Genomic DNA, 10,735 nt, shown 5'->3' on the forward strand with positions numbered 1-10,735 from the left:
ATGGATGAATGTAGAAGCTACTTTAATCAAACTTGCTACTTTAAATCATATATTTGTTAATTTTTCAACTTCAATGTGTAGAAAATCTTTATCTTTTCACTAAAATCACTGCAGCACAGAGAGGAGGCAAGAGAAAAGATATCACATATTAGACTGATTAAGCTTCATTGTCAGAAACTTTAAATCAAGAAATCAACCAATAGAAGAGAAAAAAGAACACTTAAAACATTTGGACAAAATAAGTTTATATTTGGTTTTTGGTGTTATCTTCTTTCTAGATAAAGAACTAGGCTAAAGTGTATTGTAATTATCACATAATGGTCATATAATGAACAAATCTTAGATTTTAAATTTGGTTTATTATATAAAGACCATCATTACTATAGGAACTATATTTCTTTCTATGTTTTGTTATGAGTTTCCTCCTTCTTGCCGTACATACTTGGGCTTTAAAAACGTAACTTCCTTTTGGAGACAACTACAGCTTTACTCAGATGTACATCACAATTACTCTTATTCACTTGCAAATCTTGAAGATGCAAATACACCTCTAGGTTGGTTTTTTCTGTAAATGCTCAACTTTACAAATTTACAAGTCTCAGACACTGATTTCAAAGAAGGAAATACTAAGTGATAGTTCTAAATTCACTGTACAGAGTTCGAGTCTCCTTTTTTTCTTTCTTATTTTTAAAAATTAAAGTTAACTTAGAAGATCAAAGTCTTTGGTGTTCTCTCACTTCCTTATGCTCTTCCAGAGCAGCACAGAATGTAATGTACTGGCCAGGTAACTTGAATTCCACTATTTTATTTCATTAGCACAGAAGAAAGGAGATTACATGTACAATTAATTTTTAATTTTTGTTTTCATTCCATAGATCCCTCCAATCTGTGCATATATCCAGTAATTCTCTTTCTTTCATCCCTTGAAGATCCTTGTCCCCATATTCATCAGTTTCTCTTCATTTTTCTTCCCTAGCTTTTCCTGTGTTTCTCCCCTCCTCACACACTAAATCCCTTCCAAATCCCTCTTTCATACTCTCACTACTGATTACAGTATGTCTTTACCATTAGCAGTAGACAAACCAACAACCAACCAGCAAACCAGACAAGCATGCCACAGAAACTCAAACAATAACCCTCAAAAGAGAGCAACTCTTTTAGCAATCTCTAGTTGCTTTTGGAGGGATGAGATCAGATCAAAATTACTGTTCTACTCTTTCAAAATGACTACCCAACTCTTTTTCCCAAGAAGCTCAGGAAAAAGTTCTCTCCCTTCAAAGTCAATAGGGTGAGAAGAGCACAGTTCTGTCAAGAAACAAGGCAAAATATAATGTTCTTTTTGGAAATCAGTTTATTTATAAAAATTTTTAGAAAACATGGGTTTTTTAGTCAGAACGTCTCCTACGTTGTTAGCAAAGCATTGTGATTTTATCTGCACAAACAAAAACAACTGCAGCTCTATTCTTAGTGCACAGCAACTTAGTTGTGACCTTCTTAACACGTAAAATCTTTCGCTTCCACACTGAGGTGGGAAAGCTGCCAAACATATGGAAACACAGCAAGAGGAATTACTGTTTTCCATTTGAAAGCTCTGAATTGTCATTACAATTAGGTGTTACACTTCACTTACACCCTTTTTCCTTTTCCTGCTTAATTTTTTTTCCTTCCTTACCCTGCTCAGAACTCTTTCATTTTCTTTGCTCCTTTTCCTTTTCCATTCTCTCCACCGCATTTCATTACTCATGGAAAATTCTGCCAGTTTTGTCCCACCTAGCTGTTCTCTTCCTTTTGCTCTAATCAGTGCCCATATAAAACAAGGTGTTTCCAACACAAACCAAAACTGATGAGTGCATCAAGAAATCTGAGCTGTAGGATACATGCAGTAGCGTTGCAGTGACAACTGGGTTGTTCCATGGAATCTGAGACCCCCAGAAGGTGCTTCTTTAATTAAATAGAGTTAATTTAAATATGTCCTGCCTTGCACTTTCTCTGAAGCTGTTGGTGCATTATTTTCCTAAGAATGATGACCTAATTAAATAGATTCTGGCATAGACTCACAAAATCTGCACTTATTTCGTTCACTTAGGAAAGACGTTTATAATTCTTTCATAACTGCAGGAGAGAAAGTATTTCTCAATACCTCTTCAATGCACAATGAACATTAAACAGGAAATACCAGCTCAATGTACCTTTATTCTTTTTTAGATGTTGAAAAGGTGTAGACCAAGACAACAATTTATTAATAGGATTTGGGTGCCTAATGGCCCTAGGCTTCTTTGAAAAACTCAAGCCAGAAGAGGGATGTTCTCAGCATGTTTGCACAACAAGCTGATGGAATCACTTGTTATATTTTAATCATAGTCTTCAGATTAATGACTGGCATAAGTGTCTCTAGATTTTCCTGGACTGGTTTGCCAGTTCTCATTTTGGTATCATTATTATTAATGTTCTCTTAATTTTTCTTATGCTCATTAACTTCGATAATCTTTCATCTTGGGATTTTTGATGTCTTGATTCTTCACTCACAATGTTATAAAACTTTCAGGAAAAGTTTGATTAACTAATTGTATGAAATAAACAGGAACCACAACCTCTTTTTCTGACCACAATATAAATCAAAGTAGTTACTGCTGCATTCCATGGGATGCATCTTTTTTCAAGAGTATATATGTGCGTGCGTGCACATTAACTTTGTTCAGAGGGTGCCTACAAAACTGGTCTCCTCCATGATTGACGTGGAAAAATGTCACGTCTCAGACTGCTGAAAATAATTCGGAAACAAAAAATGTGGGAAACAAAAAAACTCCCAAACCTCACTCATTTGCAATAGCAGAAGACTGTTCTAAGCATTGTGTTGTAGAAACAAACTACTCTACCTTGTCCCTTTGATATCTCTCCTTTGATTGTTCCTCACTCCTTTTAACAAAGGGGCAGAGGTAGCCTTTAGTTAAATTAATGCCTGCCCTGGTGGTTGGAACATGCACTGAAGAATGAATGATACTGAATGATAAAGGTTTGAAACATTCAGACTGAAAAATAAACACTACCTCTCAGTTTCTAGAAGGAATGACTGCTTTTACCCCATCATAAATAAACGAGCAGAAAAAAAAAAAAAAAAAAAAAAGAGGAAGAGGGAAAAGGGGAGAAAAGAGAGAAAAAGAGGGAAGTAGCAGGAAAAGGGAAAAAGGGTAGAAATAAAAAAAGGAAAGAGAAGAAAAGAAGAAATAAAAGAAAAAAAAGATTAAAAAAAAAAGAAGAAAAAAAAAGGAAGAAGCAGCAAACTGGGAACTGCCTTGTCACAGTTACAATATTGAGAACTGCAAGTGGATGGAGGTGTGCTGAGAAATGATACATGTTCCAAAGAGTGGTGAGAGTCTGAACATGCCTATGGCTTTCTATAAGAGATCCTTGCTAAGGGTTTTCTGGAACTTATAGGGTGTTCAAACAAATAACTTATAGGCATTTAACATTTTCAAAAGGTTTGGTGCTCTGATTCAGTCAGAATGGACCAGGTACAGCAGTATCTCTGTTGGCAATCATACAGCATATGCCCTTGTCTCTTCTCTACCATAATTTAAACTAGCCTTTATCTTTTTATGTTCAAGCAACCTAGCCTTTCAGAAGTGGTGAGTCTTCATAAGTTGAAAACAAAATGAGCCGTGAATAATCAGCGATCTACAAAATGTACTCAAATATTTATATGTCTCAGTACAGGTTAAGGAGCCCATTTTGAAATACTCGATACAGACAGACAATTTAACTACAAATATCTTCCTTTTGCACACACACAGGAAAAACAATTAAAAAAACCCCAAACATGCAAACACAAACCTTAGGGGAGCAATATAGGTGCATAAATACATGTTTCTAATGCCAACTATGGCTAAATTAGAGAGGGGAGATGGTGATGGACGCTTGACTATTCCAGTGAAAAAGATACTATCATGTAAGTCACAAAACACTTACACTGTTGCTCTGCCAGACCAGAAATTGATCCATGACAAGAGACTTGGAGGACATCTTCTGTCCATTACCTTGCTTTTTGAGCTGATAATTTGGAAAATGAGATTAGAAATCTTCTGTCTAAACCTGCTATTAATACTTCGTAATGCTTGACTTTAGCATTGACCAAATAAATACTGTGATTTAATATGCTGAAAATAAAAGTAATTAATAGAAAATGTGTAAATACAGCTATGTTGTAAATCACATCAAAATAAAGAGAATGTTTCACTTTATGTCAATAAATCCCCTGCTGCAAAAGCAGTGTGTGTGACTAAGGCTGGACTCACCTCCTGCTGTTTCTAATGCCCTATGAGCACCCTCAGTATGGTACTTTGGAAGCTGCCTTTGGGAGCCATAATAACTATACTGCAGGAACCAACTGTAGCAGCTTTTACAGCCCCTTGAGGAGATGCTTTTGTACTCTGCCTGCTACAGATATAAGAGAACAGTTCCCCTGACAGACGATCTTTGGGAAATCTTCAGTTCAGATGGTATTTCACGTAACGAAAGGGAAATTTCTGGGTTTGGAAGAGAAGAGGAAAGAAATCAGAAAGAAGCTGTATCAGATAGGAAGAAAATCTACACTGTTTCTGATTTGACTTCTTACATCAGATTCACAACCCCCAGTAGCCTGCATGCAAGAATTTTAGTGGTTCATTTTCTCCTAGAGGCACTCATATCCTCGCACCCACCTTCCATCCAACATAGGTTTGGCTCAGCCTTCTCACCCTTGACTAAAAGGAGCTGATAGCTTCTCTGCATACTCAGTACACATTTTTTTAAAAAGCAAGAGCAAGGGAAAATACAGCAACTCTTGTTAATATTAGAATAAAATCCCAGAATATATTTCAAGAAAGAAAAAAATTCATCTTTTCACAACAGACAGAGCATTTCTGCCAACTGGGTAAATGCCTTCTTGGAATTACCTGACTTCTGACACCTCTATGGAGAGACTGAATGAAAAAAGGAGTTATTTACAATCTTGCATATCAGTGAGAAGAATAGTTTTTAATGCAATATCTGTTGTTCTCATTAATGGTCCATTTCTATAGTATTGTTTTGCACAAATGACACACTAAAATTACATAGTACTGTATTTAAGAGTAAGACAAGCCATGTGGATTCAAAAACCAGAATTTTTTAATGTGGAAAGAATGACAGAATAGGTGACTTTTATGGGATAGTTTCAAAGGAACAGAATTTCCCATGAAGAATTTTCTTTTTCTTTTAAAGATAATAAACTAAATACAAACCCATTCAAGACAGATAAAACACTTAAAAAAAAATCAGTACAAAGCACACTACTAAATAAATAAAAATTAAACTTTTTTCTGTCCTATAAAAGTCATTCCAGGTTTGGGTTTTCAAGAGGACATTGTATTAAAATACATCTGAAAATATCTCAGGTACTCCCACAGACTCCACAGGGTATTCTAGGCCTCAAACGAGAGGCAAGGATGATAACTTTAGAAAAAGCATTGTGTAGTGTAATGGTGCCCTCACTCCTTAGCCTGCATTACCATTCATTTCTTCTTCTAAATGTATATAATTGTGTTTTAAGATGTTCCTTAGAAGAAGCTTAGTGTAATTGCTGTGATCCTGCTTAATGCCTTGAGAAACAAAACAACAGATCCAAATAAAATATCCCTCCTTAAAGTATCAGTCAAAGGCTATCCACATGGAAGACTGAAAAATAATCAGATTTTACATTCCATCCTTTCAACAATACAACTGCACTTTCAAATACGCTTTGTTGTTTTCTTTTAATTCACGAAAATTAATCTTATAGATGTAGATGCCAGATTTGCATTAATTAAAACTCCACTGTAGAAGCCAGGCTTAATTGCAATCAAATTTGCTTAATTATGCATGGCGAGAGATTCCCAATTGAGAAAGGTTTTAGTAAGGATTTTTGTTTTTTATACTGACAAAATAAATTGAAATTGTCATTTTTTGTGTTTTATGTAACACTTGTAAATAATTTGTGGAGCACCTTAAGTCTTCTATGTAAAGCAATGTTATTGCTTAAGTAATTATAACAATCTGCATTTTTCATTGTTAATTGTGGGTGTCAGCCTCATTAATTTTAATTTACAGCCTGTAATGAAATTAAGAAAATTTTGTGCTGATCTGCTGAAACTTGTCTTATAGAAAGTTACTTAATAAAACTGAAGTTCAGAAAAGTAAGGAATTTACTTGTGCATTGTCAAGACAAGTAACAAATGTTCATTTTTCTCCCAAGTTTTGCTTCTAATTTTAAATCAATATCTAGTAAAGCAATTTATGTCAGAAAGTTTGAGAAAGTTCAATCTGCAAATTTTTCACTTCAAAGAGTAATTACATAGAATGTAGACATAATGTGTAGTTTTGTTGCCAACAGATAATATGTCACCGCACTCAAAAAATTTGTTGTAACTCTGTTCTATCGTTCATACACTTTTATTCTGCCTGTACATTGTTTGATTAGCCAGATGACTTAACTCACTGTACTGAACATTTAAAAAGGCAAATATTAATGACTTTGGTAATAACAAAATAGCGCATCATGGACTGTATCTGAAACATGTAAACACAGTTGGAATTAAGCAGCTGAATATAGTTCCATAAAGCCACAGGAAAAACAAAACAAAACAAAACAAAACCAAACCAATAAAATGGGAGTTTTATGAGTTGAAAGTGTAATGTCCAATAAGCTACTGCTGCCAGATCCAGAGAAAGATGTGTTATGCTGCAACTGTTTTTTCCAACGCATGTGGACATAAGCATGACTGCTGCTGTGGCCTTACTTTGGCAAGATCCTTACCACAAACTCTGCTCTAAGCGAGATGTCTTACTGAAGTCAACAGGACTAAAAATCATGTTCAAGCCTGTACTTCTTGCATTAAGATGTATTACATTTTTTAAAATACTAAATATGTTACTTTTAGGTTTGTTTATTACTGCACTTGATGATGGCAGTTATCCTTAGCTCAGCTAGATCTTGATCTCTGTGTTTAGCAGAGAGTTTTAGAAGACTAAAGGTTTAAACTGTCCAGGAGAAGGTTACAAACTTTATCATTGTTCATGGAGGACTCTTAAAGATGGTCAAATCTTGTTGCTACTTGTTTTCAGGGAAAGCTCCACATTCAAGATACATAAAAAAGAATTCTAGGACTGCAAACCCCATTAGTTTCCCGTGACCGGGAATTACTTTACAAAACAAGTTCAACTTTCCTGTTTAAACAAATACTCTTCTGTCACATGATGATAGTATTAAAGAAAATAAAACATCCTCACAATTCATTTTAAAGTGTTAAAACAGAAATTATTTTTTGTGACAAATATCACAGTTTAGCTAATGAATACGAGATTATAGTGTCACCTCAATGAAAATTTTTTTTCTTTAGGTAATCTAATATGTTTTCCATCTCAAATAAGTGGTTTTGAACACTGGAATTATTATAACTTTTAAAGTTAATATTTTGAAGATGTGAAAATATATTAGAAATGTAATGAAGGGTCACACAAAATACAATATATTTACATAGTATGAAATTCAGTATAACTGAAAAAGTCTGTAGAAAACTCAAACAGAAAAAAAATTTCAGTGTGATAAAAGTTTCCAGTCAACTCTGTCTAGAAGCTCCAGTAAAACAACCTAACAAAATCCTGAAATCAATTCTGTAATTCTAAACTCTATGAAACTGCATGCTTTATTTCTGTATTATTTTACCTTTCTGCTTGTGTTTGAAAGCTAAATTCTAAACATACTGAAAGTTTGATTTTTTTAAAGTTGAAATACAATAGAAAAAAATTATTTCATTCTTTGTTGTCCAGAACCTAAAATTCTATGGTCTCATGCACTTTCTTCCAAAATGCACTCACTTATTTCACTCAGTAAAAAAGCATCTCACAAGACTAATTCCTTTTTCTTTCTTCATTGTGAAACGTTTTTTCAGTTCTGAAACTTCCATAAACTGTAATGTTCTCAAAATTAAGCATAATAACATAGCTAAAACCCTCTGCTCACATTATCTATAGCCCCTTTATTTAGAGTTTCTTTTTAATATACTCAGTCTTCTGCTTTTCAAACCTCAGCCCTTCAAACTCTTATCCTTCCCTTCCTCTGTTCTGCTGAGTTTGCACTGTTGTCCCAGCCATGCAAGAAAACAGAAAGATATGGTTTAATTAGGCTGCAACTTTATTAATTTAATTTATCTGGAGACTATCCAGCAGCAATTTCTACAATACAGGTCATAAATTTTTCATTAATTATTTTCACTTGTAGGAGGGCTGCCATTCGCTTTCATTCCCTCTGGTAGCAGGACCTGGTCCCTCGATGGGTGCTCCACCGCCATCTTTAAATGATGGTTAGGAAGGACAGGTTCTTTTCTTGTCACATTAGACTTTGAGAGTCCTGCTTCCAGTACCTTCCTTTTGAGGAGGTTTTTCGTTTTCTCCTTTTCTAATGCTGGTTTACCAAGGAAGCAGATCCTCTATGGTAGTTCAAGTATCTGAGATGGATTTTACTCTCTTGGAGAGGCAGATGACAGGAGGACTAGGCCAGACAGTCTAAGTCATATCCCCTCCGCAGATTAACAAAGTCAATTAGTTGACTTGACCTCTATTGGCCTTCCAAGGTTTTCATGGAGCTTTCTTCCACCTGCATGATTGACTCCCACAACTTGTGAAGGAAGGTAATGCTTAAAAGTTAGGAATCTTTTTTCTATGTAATCTACTAAATAAAAAAGGATTCAATTTTTACATTGTAGATCTCAACTCAGAACCTCTGCTTTGCTCATCTTAATATTCCCAGAGCTCTTTCCTCTTTTCATTTTTACTGGAACCTATCCATTGTTCATTTGCCTATTTTGCTTTTTAATTGGTGTTGAGAGGCATTCATGATTATGATCCTGCACACACTTGCACATTGCTTTGGATGAAAAAGCATTACATACTGTAAAATTTAGTGTAAAAAATGTGAAGGAACAGAAATGCAATGTGCAATCTGTGGGGAGAGGCTGTTATTTTTCTAGTATACAAAGACATTTCTCAAATATTTAACAAATATAATAAAAATATAAAAACAATATTGTAATGCATACAATATCGTGTATAGTACTATATAAAGTACATATAACATGTTTTTATATAGCTGCAGAATTTACAATCTGAACATGTGGCAGCTAGCAGGGGAGGGGAAGAAATAATAAACCCATGACTGGGAAGATGTGAGAAGTACCCCTGAGCTTGTGTTCTGCTCTCTGCTGTACTTTTCCTGTATATAGCTTTTTACTCTAACTGAACATGAAAATGGAAAGCATAATCTTATAAAACAAATGAGTCCCAGAACATACTGCATGATCTAGCATATGCTTGATCCACCACAACTGTACAGGTGAGAGATTTTGTGTTTAGTTTTTCATATTGGTCTGTAGTGAAACCATTTTCAATGTGTTTTTCAATATGAGCTAAAAATGTGTAGCAGAGCTTTCTTAGGATTTGCCAGAGATCATAAATGATGTCTAAACCAGATTCCTAGTCTTGTGTTTGAACTAATTGTTGGTGGTTATAATGGATAACGGTCTTTTCAGTGTATAATAAAACTAAGAATGTAATTAATCTGATGTATTATAAAAATGCACAGAATTAAAATCCAGCAGTGATAATCTAGGCTTCTAATAACCAGCACCTAAGTAGATTTTCCTTCTTAAATGGATAGCAATTTGTACTCATGCACCTCAGTGCTCTACTCGATTTTGACATTGCTTCTGAGGGATGTACACAGAACAATACCAATAAGAAGTCAGTTCCAACTTCCATGCAGCATGCAAGATATTTTTGCAGTGCTAGTTATGACTTCTTATATGTTGTTGTCCGGTAACAAATATTACTTCTTCCGAGAGCAAGAATAATGGTGAAGTACAAAATAAGCTGGCTACTTTAAAAGGCTGAAAACTATTACACATTCTAAAGATAACTGCAGATCTAAGTCTTCTAATCATGAATGTAGCCTGCTACTCCCCATGTTCTAGTGAGCTGCCAAAACGTAGAGAGGATGAGGTTGTTGTTACAGGAAGGATGTAATAGTAACAGTAAAAACAAATCACATTTTGTAGTTTTTAAATGGTGGGGCATTTAGAATGGCATTGAATTTAATTTTAAAGGCAGGGTGTGTACAGGGTGGGGAGAAACCAGGATGGCCACTGGCAGCTGCTGGGCTGGTTGGCCTGGGTCATTCCACAGGCACCACCCCAGCCTTCTACTTCTGTCATCCTCCCAGTGGCAGCAGTGTTTCTTCAGGGCTCAGTTGCTCACGTTTTTCTCCTTCGTGGCTTTCCAAACTGTCACTGTCCTTTCCTCATTCTCCTCCATCCTTCTCTGTTTTCCTGAGCAAGACCAGGACAGGTTCAGCCCCTCATTTCTGACACTGCCTAACTCCATTTTGCCTGCCTGGTTATGACAAATCGCATCACCTCTGCACAGAGGGGTTGTTTTTAATCTCTTACAAAACAGATAGTCTTTAGTCTTTTCAAATACACCTGGATGTTTACCTAATAATGCTAATGTTCTGCTGAGGCACACGTCAGTAGTATGCGTAACAAATTACAAAGGAGTATTTCTGAAACCCTGGGTATAAGGTTCTCCTTACATTTTGACAAGTACCAATTTGGGAAACAAAACATGCTTTGCTAATAATTGTGACATAGCAGAGTAACAACTTGTACTGGACATATAAATAAAGGTGTCA

This window comes from Leptosomus discolor, chromosome 1 (assembly GCF_034619465.1).
Source record: "Leptosomus discolor isolate bLepDis1 chromosome 1, bLepDis1.hap2, whole genome shotgun sequence".
NCBI classification, from domain to species: domain Eukaryota; kingdom Metazoa; phylum Chordata; class Aves; order Leptosomiformes; family Leptosomidae; genus Leptosomus; species Leptosomus discolor.